At 40.4% G+C, this 18,978-nt stretch overlaps 1 pseudogene; it reads right to left on the reverse strand.

The window, feature by feature from the left end:
* Window positions 1–940: 940 nt before the first annotated feature.
* The window catches only part of LOC120991108, a 37,566-nt pseudogene continuing 19,528 nt past the window's right edge, over window positions 941–18,978 (reverse strand).

Raw genomic sequence — 18,978 nt, forward strand, 5'->3', positions numbered from 1 at the left:
GGCAGTGCAAACACATGGTTTTGAATCACTTCTATTATCTGTAGAATGACTGTGCGTCACTATTAGGCTCAATTCACATCCATCTCATTTATTTGGTCAGTTATGGGTCAAAAACACAGAACAGGTGTAAATCGTTTCATGATAACTTATGTGAGAGTAGGATCGCTGCTGATTTTGGATCACCATACAGTAATTGCTGGAATTAACTGACCAAATAACTAAAGTGTGAACTCAGCGAAATATGACAATCAAGGCGTAATAGAACTATCCATTAAACAAGGTGGACACACCACTAACAGTAGAACGAGACAGTTTATTCACCCCAATTTGGGATCAGGGCCCAATAGAATTGTTTATCTATTAAACAAGGTGTACACCCCTATAATATCCTGGTCTTTATTACCACAAATCAAATTTTTCCAAAACTTCGGATCAAATTCCATTTCAGATGCTTCAATTCTTTCAATACTACTTGAGGCCTAAGGAGAAGGAGTACAAAGACTTCTTCTCTACTCACTCACTCAACTAGACTCCCCTTCCTGACAGGAAGTCAGAATAGCCAACTCCTACCATGAATGGAGGAACAGGGTGATTAACCCTTTCCCTGCCAGCCAAAACATATCATGCTGGATGTACATTACATTAGATAACAGTACATAACATAACACTACAAACCATTCAAAGATACTTGCGTTACAGTGGTACTGCAGATACTGTAGACAGTGTACACAGCCAGACATTGTCTTTTGTGATGTAATCAGTCAGGTATACGATACACATACAGTATAATACACACACAGCCGGACATCGCATCATCATTCATCAATCAAAATTTACTGTTATAGTAAGATAAGGAATAAGGAAAAAGAAATCAAGCACAACAGAGAATGAGTGGAACATGGATAAGGATTCTGAATTAGCCAATGCAGCATATAATGCTTTATGTTTGCAGAATGAACTTCCTCGTATTCAACTCAGGTCTTAAAATCATAATGTACAATTTTGGAACAAATATACAACCAAGCATCCCAGCACATGAGGCCAATATGGCGAATATCTCCACAGCCACCATGTTCTTTCCTCTGGTGCTCAGATAAGCCGGGATCATGGACATCCAGACGCTGCAGAACACCAGCATGCTGAAGGTGATGTACTTGGCCTCATTAAAACTGTCCGGTAATGTCCTCACCATGAAAGCCAGAACAAGGCTCACAGCTGCCAGGAACCCCAGATAACCCAACATGAAGTAGAACCAAATATCTGAGCCTTCATTGCACTGAATGATGATCTTCTCAGGATAAGAGTGGTGGTCAAACTCAACGTATGGAGGAGACACTGACAACCAAGTAACACAGATCAGAAGTTGTATAGAGGAACAAATCCCCACTACATAACTAGAGATATTGAATGAGACCAACTTCATCCAGGAACTGCCCGGTTTTGTGGCTTTAAAGGCGATGCAGACTGTGACGGTCTTCCCAAGAACAGAAGACACACTAATAGAGAAGAAGATGCCAAATAATGTCTGTCTCATCTTACAGGTGATGTCTGCTGGACGGCCAAGAAACAAGAAGACACTGAGGAAGCTCAAGATGATGGAGACCAGGAGGATGATGCTTACAGTCCGGTTATTGGCCTTCACTAAAGGAGTGTCCCAACAATAAATGAAGCTTCCTAATATGAATAATGAGATGGTAGAGAATAATGTAGCCATGACTGAAAATATTGGAACCAGAATATCCGTCTTATAGGATAAGAACGTGTTTGTTTTGGGGATACATTTCACTTTCTTCTCATCAGGCCACTTGTCTTCAGGACATTTAAAGCATATTTCACTGTCTAAAAAAAAGTAAGATATATCAGTGGATCATCTGTACGTGTAAGCTTCACTTTATCTGATCCATAACTAAAGTCTTACAGGGATCATGATGTAATCCTATTATACACTTCTGGTAAGTTGAGAATTTACAATTGTGCTAAGAAGTTCAAATATCCAGATGTGGACAATGCTCATCAGCTGAAGGCTATTAGAGTCACGTGTATCTGTAGCATACTTACCTCTTGGCTGTCCTGTAATGTCTGTCCATGCCAGTCGCCATTGCTCCAGTTCTGTCAACAGCACTGGTTGAGATTCTAGGTGGCATTTACCCAGAGCTCATGGTCATTTAGACAACTAATGGACTTGGATGTTCCACCAATCAGGAAGTTAAGCTGGCAGGCCAACTATGAGGCTCATTCCAGTCATGGTGCCCTGTTATATGAATCTTGGTGGTACTGCTACTTTGGTCACATTTTGATTGTAACATGTTGCACAACACAATACATTGACTGTGATTTTGTGTTCCCTCTTTTCAGACTATGCTCCCATTTGGCTTCTCTCTTGGATAAACCCTGCATTATCTGTACTGGTATGGACTTTGCTTGGCTTCCTTTTTTCCTGCCATTCTATCACTTGTAGTTTCCTCTTGGGTTTGACCGTTCTCTGACTTTAGCTCTCCCATGCCATAATTTTTTCTCAAACAATAATTCAGTATAGGGGAGGGCGATGGTATAACAATGGCTCCTCCCTATACTGAGGAGGAGATCGCTGCATGTAAGAGCACCGGTCTCCTCCGCTAGTGAGCAGATGAATTCCGGGAAGGAACACTGTGTAATTCAGGATAAGATAGGAAAGGTCCTCCAGAATGAGGCACACTCCTTGTAACTGCTCTGCTTTCTGGCCAAGAGATGTTCAATAATGTTTATGGTAGTGCAGTAGGATCTTCCACTGTGACCCATTTTGGGTAGACCCACATGTGTGATGGTTGGTATCCTATATATGAGACTTAGTCCTGGAGTCCAGTCTGAACATCATTGTCACTAAGTTCCAAGGGTAAATATGCAGTAGGTGCAACTGGTGCAGTTTTACAAGACATAAAATAGGTAAGAATAGCCACTGCCACCTTAACATCAGCTTCGTAATTTGCCTTGTCAACTCTAGTCATAACCATGATTGTTTTGTATACTCGTACCTGTAGTATTGGAGAACTCCCCCTCAGAACATGGGACGCAGTCGTAGCAGCAGACATGATATCCTCCATTAGGAGCTTTCCTGTGTCCCGGAGAACATCGATCATTACAGCGAGATCGTGGCTTCTTGTACATGTGGAAAATATATGTTACCATATGTTAGATGTGAACATGACATGGAAGCCAAGAGTAAAGCTCCTGCAGCTAGAAGACCCATCAGATGCAGGACGTTATCTTCGCCCTTTTTGTATGAATCTCTAGAAACTTCTTCCAAGAGAAACAGATGATATTACCAAACCATCATTTTCAGGAGAATACCCCTGTCTGAGTAACGCATCAGCAGTTCTGGGTTAGCTATCAAGATCCAGTATTAATTTTAAAAAAATTCAGAGTTTTAGATGAGGTTTCTATTATCTGGAGTTTCAAGATGCTATATGCCTTTCCTCTTCTGTCACTTCTGCCTATTCTTCATTATTAGCCAGCACTATAGCAATGCTGGGGGCAGAGAGAAGCACTTTGAGGGAGATGTTTGTGAACTTCCGAATATCCCATATCAGCTGTCTCATGGACATCATCATTGTTATGTTATGGACAAGCTCCACTCTAAGGTCCCTTTGCATGGGATGAATATCAGACCAATAATCTGGAATGAATATTAGTATGAAAGGTCATTCCTGATAATTAGACCGTGTAAGGGTTCTGCAGATCTTGCTGGCCAGAAACAATGATTTTCCATGGGGGTCAGCGATAGCTTTATTGATTGCTCATCTCCATACAGCAGAGGTGATTGTGGCATGTACATGCAGCTCTCGCTTCATCGGATGAATAATTGCTTGCTCAGTTGGCCTGTGTAAATGGGCCTTGGCTGCCTAGAGGGTTTCTAACACAAAGTGGTCAAAACTTTAGCTTATTCCTGTAAGTCTTCTATGAACTGCCTTTGGCATTTAAAATCTTGGTGCAGAAATTAGGATTATTTGCAGTGCAGCATCCTGGATCTCTCCAACCAAATCCATTAAAGGGGTTGTGCAACCAGTACTGTTGTTGACCTTTACGCAGGATAGGTCATCAATGTCTGATCGGTGCCGGTCCAACTCCTAGCATCCCCATCGATCAGTTGTTTGGAGAGGAGGTACGAGCACTGATTCCTCTTCAGCTGCTCGGCGGGGGTGCTCGGAGTCAGACTGCCACTGCCGACTTCTCTAGATATTATTGGCTGCACAACTCCTGCATTTTCTATGAACCATCCTAACATCATGACTATTAGCTTTCACCTAGATACTATTCTTACTATGCCTTCCATTTCTTCTTCCTCAGTGTTCTGAGATGATAGATTGAGACTGATGAAAGGCAGTTGGGCAGGCCAGCCGGGATGGTGCCTGCCTTTGACCCACCTAATAAATTAGACTGAAGGTGCAGTAAATAAGTTGCTATGCTATTTTCCAAGGTCTAGGCCATTGGTGATAGACAGCATGGAACTGCAGAAAACTCAGGTCAGCGGAGGACATTGTGTCATCTGAAAGCTAACAGCTGGACTGACGGTGGCAGCACCCTTATTCACAGGCTTAACTGAAATGACTACTCTGACAACTGAGCTTGGTGATCATAGTGGACGCCCCAGCGTATAGCGAAGTCGTCCTTTACTGTGCAGTCCAAGTTGGATGGTTGAAGCTGGTTCATCCCGCAGGAGTGTTCATGGCTGTAGCATTAGTCTTACTGCTGCCTTACATGGGCTGCTGGCCACTCCTCCCCCTCTCCTGCAGCCAATCTATGGTGGTTGCTCCAGCCCCTCCCCTAGATGTTATAAGGAGGAGGGCTTATTATTGCTCTGCCTATTTCACCGGCATCACCGTTATAGCCGACGAGAGAGCTGCCCTAGCAGCCATCTCTGCCAAGATTCAAACTGAACATCCGGGGTTCCTGTCCCGGTTATTGGCTGGCTTGCAGCAGCCCCTCTTCTGCTCCACCAGCTTATCGGTGGCTGGCAGACCACACAGCGCACCCGCCCACCCTGCCGTATGAGCCCTAGTCTCCTCTCCTCCTCCCACCACACTGTTCCCAAATCTACAAAGCGAGGGGACAATGTATTCAGTGTGCCTCCTGGGAGCTCAGCTGCTCTTCCCGCCGCGTGTTCTGTAGCTCCGCCCCCCACCTGTTGCGCTCCCGCTCCTCTGCACTCTGAAGCAGCCCATACCTGTACATATAACCAGAGCCCATACCTATACATATAACCAGACCCCATACCTATACATATAACCAGAACCCATACCTATACATATAACCAGAACCCATACCTATACATATAACCAGAGCCGATATCTATACATATAACCAGAGCCCATACCTATACATATAACCAGAACCCATATCTATACATATAGCCAGAACCCATACCTATACATATAACCAGAACCCATACCTATACATATAACCAGAAACCAGATCTATACATATAACCAGAACCCATATCTATACATATAACCAGAACCCATATCTATACATATAACCAGAACCCATACCTATACATATAACCAGAACCCATACCTATACATATAACCAGAAACCAGATCTATACATATAATCAGAACCCATATCTATACATATAACCACAACCCATATCTATACATATAACCAGAACCTATATCTATACATATAACCAGAAACCAGATCTATACATATAACCAGAACCCATACCTATACATATAACCAGAACCCATACCTATACATATAACCAGAACCCATAACTATACATATAACCAGAGCCCATACCTATACATATAACCAGAACCCATATCTATACATATAACCAGAACCCATACCTATACATATAACCAGAACCCATACCTATACATATAACCAGAACCCATAACTATACATATAACCAGAGCCCATACCTATACATATAACCAGAACCCATATCTATACATATAACCAGAACCCATATCTATACATATAACCAGAACCCATACCTATACATATAACCAGAAACCAGATCTATACATATAACCAGAACCCATATCTATACATATAACCAGAGCCCATACCTATACATATAACCAGAACCCATAACTATACATATAACCAGAGCCCATACCTATACAGGGAGTGCAGAATTATTAGGCAAATGAGTATTTTGACCCCATCATCCTCTTTATGCATGTTGTCTTACTCCAAGCTGTATAGGCTCGAAAGCCTACTACCAATTAAGCATATTAGGTGATGTGCATCTCTGTAATGAGAAGGGGTGTGGTCTAATGACATCAACACCCTATATCAGGTGTGCATAATTATTAGGCAACTTCCTTTCCTTTGGCAAAATGGGTCAAAAGAAGGACTTGACAGGCTCAGAAAAGTCAAAAATAGTGAGATATCTTGCAGAGGGATGCAGCACTCTTAAAATTGCAAAGCTTCTGAAGCGTGATCATCGAACAATCAAGCGTTTCATTCAAAATAGTCAACAGGGTCGCAAGAAGCGTGTGGAAAAACCAAGGCGCAAAATAACTGCCCATGAACTGAGAAAAGTCAAGCGTGCAGCTGCCAAGATGCCACTTGCCACCAGTTTGGCCATATTTCAGAGCTGCAACATCACTGGAGTGCCCAAAAGCACAAGGTGTGCAATACTCAGAGACATGGCCAAGGTAAGAAAGGCTGAAAGACGACCACCACTGAACATGACACACAAGCTGAAACGTCAAGACTGGGCCAAGAAATATCTCAAGACTGATTTTTCTAAGGTTTTATGGACTGATGAAATGAGAGTGAGTCTTGATGGGCCAGATGGATGGGCCCGTGGCTGGATTGGTAAAGGGCAGAGAGCTCCAGTCCGACTCAGACGCCAGCAAGATGGAGGTGGAGTACTGGTTTGGGCTGGTATCATCAAAGATGAGCTTGTGGGGCCTTTTCGGGTTGAGGATGGAGTCAAGCTCAACTCCCAGTCCTACTGCCAGTTTCGGGAAGACACCTTCTTCAAGCAGTGGTACAGGAAGAAGTCTGCATCCTTCAAGAAAAACATGATTTTCATGCAGGACAATGCTCCATCACACGCGTCCAAGTACTCCACAGCGTGGCTGGCAAGAAAGGGTATAAAAGAAGAAAATCTAATGACATGGCCTCCTTGTACACCTGATCTGAACCCCATTGAGAACCTGTGGTCCATCATCAAATGTGAGATTTACAAGGAGGGAAAACAGTACACCTCTCTGAACAGTGTCTGGGAGGCTGTGGTTGCTGCTGCACGCAATGTTGATGGTGAACAGATCAAAACACTGACAGAATCCATGGATGGCAGGCTTTTGAGTGTCCTTGCAAAGAAAGGTGGCTATATTGGTCACTGATTTGTTTTTGTTTTGTTTTTGAATGTCAGAAATGTATATTTGTGAATGTTGAGATGTTATATTGGTTTCACTGGTAAAAATAAATAATTGAAATGGGTATATATTTGTTTTTTGTTAAGTTGCCTAATAATTATGCACAGTAATAGTCACCTGCACACACAGATATCCCCCTAAAATAGCTAAAACTAAAAACAAACTAAAAACTACTTCCAAAAATATTCAGCTTTGATATTAATGAGTTTTTTGGGTTCATTGAGAACATGGTTGTTGTTCAATAATAAAATTAATCCTAAAAAATACAACTTGCCTAATAATTCTGCACTCCCTATACATATAACCAGAACCCATAACTATACATATAACCAGAGCCCATACCTATAACCAGAACCCATACCTTTACATATAACCAGAACCCATATCTATAGATATAACCAGAACCCATACCTATACATATAACCAGAACCCATATCTATACATATAACCAGAACCCGTATCTATACATATAACCAGAACCCATATCTATACATATAACCAGAACCCGTATCTATACCTATCACCAGAACCCATACCTATAACCAGAACCCATACCTATACATATAACCAGAACCCATACCTATACATATAACCAGAACCCATACCTATACATATAACCAGAACCCATATCTATACATATAACCAGAACCCATACCTATACATATAACCAGAACCCATACCTATACATATAACCAGAACCCATATCTATAGATATAACCAGAACCCATATCTATAAATATAACCAGAACCCAGACCTATACATATAACCAGAACCCATATCTATACATATAACCAGAACCCATATCTATACATATAACCAGAGCCCATATCTATAACCATAACCAGAACCCGTATCTATACCTATAACCAGAACCCATACCTATAACCAGAACCCATATCTATACATATAACCAGAACCCATACCTATACATATAACCAGAACCCATACCTATACATATAACCAGAACCCATACCTATACATATAAACAGAACCCATACCTATACATATAGCCAGAACCCATATCTATACATATAACCAGAGCCCATATCTATAACCATAACCAGAACCCATATCTATACCTATAACCAGAGCCCATACCTGTACATATAACCAGAACCCGTATCTATACCTATAACCAGAACCCATACCTATAACCAGAACCCATATCTATACATATAACCAGAACCCATACCTATACATATAACCAGAACCCATACCTATACATATAACCAGAACCCATACCTATACATATAACCAGAACCCATATCTATACATATAACCAGAACCCATACCTATACATATAACCAGAACCCATACCTATACATATAACCAGAATCCATACCTATAACCAGAACCCATATCTATAGATATAACCAGAACCCATATCTATACATATAACCAGAACCCATACCTATAACCAGAACCCATATCTATACATATAACCAGAACCCATACCTATACATATAACCAGAGCCCATACCTATAACCAGAACCTATATCTATACATATAACCAGAACCCATACCTATACATATAACCAGATCCCATACCTATACATAGAACCAGAGCCCATACCTATACATATAACCAGAACCCATATCTATACATATAACCAGAACCCATACCTATACATATAACCAGAACCCATACCTATACATATAACCAGAAACCAGATCTATACATATAACCAGAACCCATATCTATACATATAACCAGAACCCATATCTATACATATAACCAGAACCCATATCTATACATATAACCAGAACCCATATCTATACATATAACCAGAACCCATACCTATACATATAACCAGAACCCATACCTATACATATAACCAGAACCCATATCTATACATATAACCAGAACCCATACCTATACATATAACCAGAACCCATACCTATACATATAACCAGAACACATACCTATACATATAACCAGAACCCATAACTATACCTATAACCAGAACCCATACCTATACATATAAACAGAACCCATACCTATAAACAGAACCCATATCTATAGATATAACCAGAACCCATACCTATACATATAGCCAGAACCCTTACCTATACATATAACCAGAACCCATATCTATACATATAAGAAGAAACCAGATCTATACATATAACCAGAACCCATATCTATAGATATAACCAGAACCCATATCTATACATATAACCAGAACCCATACCTATACATATAACCAGATCTCATACCTATACATAGAACCAGACCCCATACCTATACATATAACCAGAACCCATACCTATACATATAACCAGAACCCATATCTATACATATAACCAGAACCCATGCCTATACATATAACCAGAACCCATATCTATACATATAACCAGAACCCATACCTATACATATAACCAGAACCCATATCTATACATATAACCAGAACCCATACCTATACATATAACCAGAACCCATACCTATACATATAACCAGAACCCATATCTATACATATAACCAGAACCCATGCCTATACATATAACCAGAACCTATATATATAGATATAACCAGAACCCATATCTATACATATAACCAGAACCCATACCTATACATATAACCAGAACCCATATCTATACATATAACCAGAACCCATACCTATACATATAACCAGAACCCAGACCTATACATATAACCAGAACCCATACCTATACATATAACCAGAACCCAGACCTATACATATAACCAGAACCCATACATATACATATAACCAGAACCCATACCTATAAATATAACCAGAACCCATACCTATACATATAACCAGAACCCATAACTATACCTATAACCAGAACCCATACCTATACATATAAACAGAACCCATACCTATAAACAGAACCAATATCTATACATATAACCAGAACCCATACCTGTACATATAACCAGAACCCATACCTATACATATAAACAGAACCCATACCTATAACCAGAACCCATACCTATACATATAAACAGAACCCGTATATATACATATAACCAGAACCTATACCTATAAACAGAACCAATATCTATACATATAACCAGAACCCATATCTATACATATAACCAGAACCCATACCTATACATATAACCAGAACCCATACCTATACATATAACCAGAACCCATACCTATACATATAACCAGAACCCATATCTATACATATAACCAGAACCCATACCTATACATATAACCAGAACCCATACCTATACATATAACCAGAACCCATATCTATACATATAACCAGAACCCATACCTGTACATATAACCAGAACCCATACCTATACCTATAACCAGAACCCATACCTATACATATAAACAGAACCCGTATATATACATATAACCAGAACCTATACCTATAAACAGAACCAATATCTATACATATAACCAGAACCCATATCTATACATATAACCAGAACCCATACCTATACATATAACCAGAACCCATACCTATACATATAACCAGAACCCATACCTATACATATAACCAGAACCCATATCTATACATATAACCAGAACCCATACCTGTACATATAACCAGAACCTATACCTATACATATAAACAGAACCCATACCTATAACCAGAACCCATACCTATACATATAAACAGAACCCGTATATATACATATAACCAGAACCTATACCTATAAACAGAACCAATATCTATACATATAACCAGAACCCATACCTATACATATAACCAGAACCCATACCTATACATATAACCAGAACCCATACCTATACATATAACCAGAACCCATATCTATACATATAACCAGAACCCATACCTATACATATAACCAGAACCCATATCTATACATATAAACAGAACCCATACCTATACATATAACCAGAACCCATACCTATACATATAACCAGAACCCATACCTATACATATAACCAGAACCCATACCTGTACATATAAACAGAACCCATACCTATACATGTAACCAGAACCCATACCTATACATATAACCAGAACCCATACCTATACATATAACCAGAACCCATACCTATACATATAACCAGAACCCATATCTATACATATAAACAGAACCCATACCTATACATATAACCAGAACCCATACCTATACATATAACCAGAACCCATATCTATACATATAACCAGAACCCATATCTATACATATAACCAGAACCCGTGTATATACATATAACCAGAACCCAGACCTATACATATAACCAGAACCCATATCTATACATATAACCAGAACCCATATCTATACATATAACCAGAACCCATACCTATACATATAACCAGTACCCATACCTATAGATATAACCAGAACCCATACCTATACATATAACCAGAACCCATATCTATAACCATAACCAGAACCCATACCTATACATATAACCAGAACCCATACCTATACATATAACCAGAACCCATATCTATACATATAACCAGAACCCATATCTATACATATAACCAGAACCCATACCTATACATATAACCAGTACCCATACCTATAGATATAACCAGAACCCATATCTATAACCATAACCAGAACCCATACTTATACATATAACCAGAACCCATACCTATACATATAACCAGAACCCATATCTATACATATAACCAGAACCCATATCTATACATATAACCAGAACCCATACCTATACATATAACCAGAACCCATACCTATACATATAACCAGAACCCATACCTATACATATAACCAGAACCCATACCTATACATATAACCAGAACCCATATCTATAAATATAACCAGAACCCATACCTATACATATAACCAGAACCCATATCTATACATATAACCAGAACCCATATCTATACATATAACCAGAGCCCATATCTATACATATAACCAGAGCCCATACCTGTACATATAACCAGAACCCATACCTATACATATAAACAGAACCCATACCTATAAACAGAACCAATACCTGTACATATAACCAGAACCCATACCTATACATGTAACCAGAACCCATACCTATACATATAACCAGAACCCATACCTATACATATAACCAGAACCCATACCTGTACATATAACCAGAACCCATATCTATACATATAACCAGAACCCATATCTATACATATAACCAGAACCCAGACCTACACATCTAACCAGAACCCATACATATAACCAGAACCCATACCTGTACATATAACCAGAACCCATATCTATACATATAACCAGAACCCATATCTATACATATAACCAGAGCCCATACCTGTACATATAACCAGAACCCATACCTATACATATAACCAGAACCCATATCTATACATATAACCAGAACCCATGCCTATACATATAACCAGAACCCATACCTATACATATAACCAGAACCCGTGTATATACATATAACCAGAACCCAGACCTATACATATAACCAGAACCCATATCTATACATATAACCAGAACCCATATCTATACATATAACCAGAACCCATACCTATACCTATAACCAGAACCCATATCTATACATATAACCAGTACCCATACCTATACATATAACCAGAACCCATATCTATACATATAACCAGAGCCCATATCTATACATATAACCAGAACCCATATCTATACATATAACCAGAACCCATATCTATACATATAACCAGAACCCATACCTATACATATAACCAGAACCCATATCTATAACCATAACCAGAACCCATACCTATACATATAACCAGAACCCATACCTATACATATAACCAGAACCCATACCTATAAATATAACCAGAACCCATACCTATACATATAACCAGAACCCATAACTATACATATAACCAGAACACATACCTATACATATAACCAGAACCCATAACTATACCTATAACCAGAACCCATACCTATACATATAAACAGAACCCATACCTATAAACAGAACCAATATCTATACATATAACCAGAACCCATACCTGTACATATAACCAGAACCCATACCTATACATATAAACAGAACCCATACCTATAACCAGAACCCATACCTATACATATAAACAGAACCCGTATATATACATATAACCAGAACCTATACCTATAAACAGAACCAATATCTATACATATAACCAGAACCCATATCTATACATATAACCAGAACCCATATCTATACATATAACCAGAACCCATACCTATACATATAACCAGAACCCATACCTATACATATAACCAGAACCCATACCTATACATATAACCAGAACCCATATCTATACATATAACCAGAACCCATACCTATACATATAACCAGAACCCATACCTATACATATAACCAGAACCCATATCTATACATATAACCAGAACCCATACCTGTACATATAACCAGAACCCATACCTATACATATAAACAGAACCCATACCTATAACCAGAACCCATACCTATACATATAAACAGAACCCGTATATATACATATAACCAGAACCTATACCTATAAGCAGAACCAATATCTATACATATAACCAGAACCCATATCTATACATATAACCAGAACCCATACCTATACATATAACCAGAACCCATACCTATACATATAACCAGAACCCATACCTATACATATAACCAGAACCCATATCTATACATATAACCAGAACCCATACCTATACATATAACCAGAACCCATACCTATACATATAACCAGAACCCGTATCTATACATATAACCAGAACCTATACCTATAAACAGAACCCATACCTATACATATAACCAGAACCCATACCTATAAACAGAACCAATATCTATACATATAACCAGAACCCATACCTATACATATAACCAGAACCCATACCTATACATATAACCAGAACCCATATCTATACATATAACCAGAACCCATACCTATACATATAACCAGAACCCATATCTATACATATAACCAGAACCCATATCTATAAATATAACCAGAACCCATATCTATACATATAACCAGAACCCATACCTATACATATAACCAGAACCCATACCTATACATATAACCAGAACCCATACCTATACATATAACCAGAACCCATACCTATACATATAACCAGAACCCATATCTATACATATAACCAGAACCCATACCTATACATATAACCAGAACCCATACCTATACATATAACCAGAACCCATACCTATACATATAACCAGAACCCATATCTATACATATAACCAGAACCCATACCTATACATATAACCAGAACCCATAACTATACATATAACCAGAACCCATACCTATACATATAACCAGAACCCATAACTATACATATAACCAGAACCCATATCTATACATATAACCAGAACCCATATCTATACATATAACCAGAACCCATACCTATACATATAACCAAAGTTTCAATTCACCTTGCAATCCATGTGTCTAGCTCCTGTGTGACCCTGCAAGCGAGGGGACAATGGATCCAGTGCGCCTGCTGGGAGCTCAGCGGCTCTTCCCGCCGCATGTTCCGTAGCCCCCTATCAGGGGACGTGTATGGAATAGATTTTAGACAACCGCAAAGAGACTCATGACATAAATTTTATTCCTCTATGGGTCAATCTTGGTGTAGTGATGACTGTGCTCGTGCGCAAGCGGACCAGCAACAGCAAAAGGCGCAGGAGTGGCAAAGTACCATGTTAATAGGAGTATAGTTGCTTCAGACAATATATCCAATTACATGACTCTGACGCCGAGCCTATTGTGATATACCGTATTTTTCGCCCTATAAGACACACTTTTTCCTCCCCAAAAATGGGAGGAAAATGCCGCTGCGTCTTATGGGGCGAATGCTGACAGTTTAACATCGCTGGATGCGATGTACGGAGCGGGGGCCGGGGGAGGGACTGGGAGGAGGAGCTGGGGGCCGGCAATAGCGGTGGGGCGGTGCGGTCACTGTACTATAGCCCCGCCCCACCGCTCCGGTATTCTAATATAAAATGTATTATTGAATTAAAAGTTATTAAACATGCCCCCCTCACTACTAATAGTACCGTATATCCTAATTTCTTCTGTATAATGCCGGCAGGCAGGCCGGGCGGGCGGCAGCGTAACTCCCTCATGTCACGTGCCTGCGCCGCCTCCTTTATGAATGAAGCAGGCGGCGCAGGCAGGTGACGTCAGTGAGTGACGCTGCCGCCCGCCCAGCCCGCCTGCCGGCATTGTACAGAAGCAATTAGGATATACGGTACTATTAGGAGTGAGGGGGGCATGTTTAATAACTTTTAATTCAATAATACATTTTATATTTGTATACTGGGGGGGGGGGCACACGGAATCTGTGGATGGCACAGTCAAGGGGTGGGGGGGGGTCTGTGGATGGCACTGTTATGGGGTGGGGGGTCTGTGGAGGGCACATATATAACAGTTCCAGCCACAGATCCCCCCCCTGTAACAGTGTCCGTCATCCACAGATCCCCCCCCTGTAACAGTGTCCGTCATCCACAGATCCCCCAATAAGTGTCCGTCATCCACAGATCCCCCATAAGTGTCCGTCATCCACAGATCCCCCCATAAGTGTCCGTCATCCATAGATCCCCCATAAGTGTCCGTCATCCACAGATCCCCCCATAAGTGTCCGTCATCCACAGATCCCCCCATAAGTGTCTGTCATCCACAGATCCCCCCATAAGTGTCTGTCATCCACAGATCCCCCCATAACAGTGTCCGTCATCCACAGATCCCCCCATAACAGTGTCCGTCATCCACAGATCCCCCCCATAACAGTGTCCGTCATCCACAGATCCCCCCATAACAGTGTCCGTCATCCACAGATCCCCCCATAACAGTGTCCGTCATCCACAGATCCCCCCCATAACAGTGTCCGTCATCCACAGATCCCCCCATAACAGTGTCCGTCATCCACAGATCCCCCCATAACAGTGTCCGTCATCCACAGATCCCCCCCATAACAGTGTCCGTCATCCACAGATCCCCCCCATAACAGTGTCCGTCATCCACAGACCACCATTAGTTCCAAACCCACCAAAAGCACACCTTTTGGTTAAAATTTTTTTTTTCTTATTTTCCTCCCCAAAAACCTAGGTGCGTCTTATGGGCCGGTGCGTCTTATAGGGCAAAAAATACGGTATACCTCATCTGACTTGATTTTTTTGGGCTACATATTTCAGGACATATTCATAGCCACTGTGAACAGCCTCTCCTTGGTACAATTGACTTTTAGTGTAATTGATTTTTAACATTGTGTCAACTCACATAGTTTTTTATGTAATATGCTGTACACATTGTGTGTTTAATATTCACTATAGAATGTTATTCTGATACAATCCAGCCTGGACATATGTTGCCTGATATTGAGTGACGCCCAGTGTTAGATGATGTTCTCAGCAAAAGGACCTTCCTGAATCCTGCCCCTGATTGGCTGATCAGGCTGCCTGTCAGCCTCTGAACCCCCTCACTGTCATGTGATTGTCCATCTTCTTCCTCCCTTCTAGTTTTCCCTGTCAAAATGGTGCTGGCTCCCGTTTTTACACAATTCATATCAAATTAATGACCAAAACTTCGTATTTGTTTGGCAGATTCATTTTTGTAAAATTTGTAATGAATTTGTTTAGAATCAATTTGCTCATCTCGATTATGTATTTATCCGTCTGTCTGTCTGACCATTCATCCATCTATCTATCATAGGTACTTACTGTGCCGTTTTTCCACTTGATTTCTCCTTCATCAATGCCAGGAAATTTCTCTTTTCTTGTTTCTTCAAAGGACACCAGAGGTTTTACTACAAAGTCATAGTCACTTCCATTTTTGTATATCGCCCAGTTTGCTAGCAGCCAATAAGACGCCAGCTCTCCTCGCTCATTGAAAAAGATGTCGTCTCCGTTATAATCCGTGTGATGGACTTTATTCATATAGTTATTCATCTGTGGAAAAATTAAATAAACAGGACAGTCCCTCTTACTCATCTCTGCTGATCTTCTCTTGTGTAACCATTTGGCTAATCGGAGTGGACAAGTAGTTGAGTCTTCTGAATTTGTAAGGGGAGCTCTCATTAACTCACCTGTCCTGTATCCAGTGCCATGCACTGCTCTCTTGCCAGACATTCTTCTTCTCTTGTGCATCAGGTTGCGGGGAAGATTCTGTTTGCCAACCCTCAAATACAACTCCGCTACAGTGCCTTGAAAAATTATTCATGCCACTTGAACTTTTCCACATTTTTTCACAGCCAGTGGGGGAAGGGGGCCCGCAGTGGAGGATAGGCCCCGTCCAATAATTACACTTATATAGCTACTACCTGTTAAAAGATAATTTAAGAAGTGGAGAAGGACCTTTGGTGATGTCATCAACCATGTGACCAGTGCAGAAAGCCAAGAAGTCTGAAGGACCTTTGGTGAAGTCATCAACCATGTGACCAGTGCATGGTCACAGAGCGCCCTCACACTGTGCGCAGCCCTGCACAGCCAACAGCCAAGGACCAGGAAGTGGTAAGTACAGAGAGTTTACAGCTTCCTGGTCCTTCGGTACTAATGACACAGCAAACATATGGAATAGATGAGACCAAAGTTGAACTTTTTGGCCAAAATGCAAAAAGCTATGTGTGGAGGAAAACTAATCCTGCACATCACCCTGAACACACCATCCCCATCGTAAAGCATGGTGGTGGCAGCACCATGCTGTGGGGAGGCTTTTTTTTTCAGTAGGGACAGGGAAGCTGGTCAGAGTTGATGGGAAGATGGATTGAGCTAAATACGGGGCAATCCTGGTGCAAAACATGGTAGAGGCTGCAGAAGACTTGAGACTGGGGTGGAAGTTCACCTTCCAGCAAGATGACGACCCTCAACATCCAGCCAAAGCTACAATAGAAGGGTTTAGATCAAAGCATCTTTATGTGTTAGAATGGCCCAGTCACAGTCCAGACCTAAATCCCATTGAGAATCTGGGACAAGACTTAAAAATTGCTGTTCACAGATGCTCTCCATTCAACCTGACTGAGCGTGAGCTCTTCTGCAAAGAAGAATAGGTAAAAATGTCAGCCTCTAGATGTACAAAGCTGGTAGAGACATACCCCAAAAGACCTGCAGCTATAACTGTAGAAAAAGATGGTCCTACAAAGCATTGACTCCAGGGGCTGAATAGAAATGCAGGACACAATTTCCAGATTTTCATTTATTAAAGATTTTGAAAACCATGTATCATTTTCCTCTCACACAGACTTGTACTTTGTGTTGGTTGATCACATAAAATCCCAATAAAATACATTTAATTTTGTGGATGTAACGTGAAAAAATGTGGAATTAAGTTCAAAGGGTATGAATACTTTTTGAAGACACTGTACTTCTTTAAAGGATAACTGTCATATTTTCATCAAAAAATCAATTTTAGCATATGTTACTCATGCAGCAGCATTATACATAAAGCAATCTTAGTTTCTTCACATACCACTGTTTTCCTTGAGTTTTCCCCTTAGTTATAGCTGTTTTAAATCTTACATTATGAGGATCTTCTCAAGATGGCTCCTCTGCCAGTTCTCTGAGGCCAAAACTGCATTCCCTCAGGTCACATACAAACTTGCTGTAGCCAGCAGCTTCCTGCCAGCCAATCAGATTGGATTACTGAGAGACACGCCTCCTCACTCTGAAGCCTAATGCAGGCCTGCAGTGTGAAGGACCGCCCCTCTGTCT

The sequence above is a fragment of the Bufo bufo genome, chromosome 2 (genome assembly GCF_905171765.1).
Source record: "Bufo bufo chromosome 2, aBufBuf1.1, whole genome shotgun sequence".
In the NCBI taxonomy this organism is placed as follows: domain Eukaryota; kingdom Metazoa; phylum Chordata; class Amphibia; order Anura; family Bufonidae; genus Bufo; species Bufo bufo.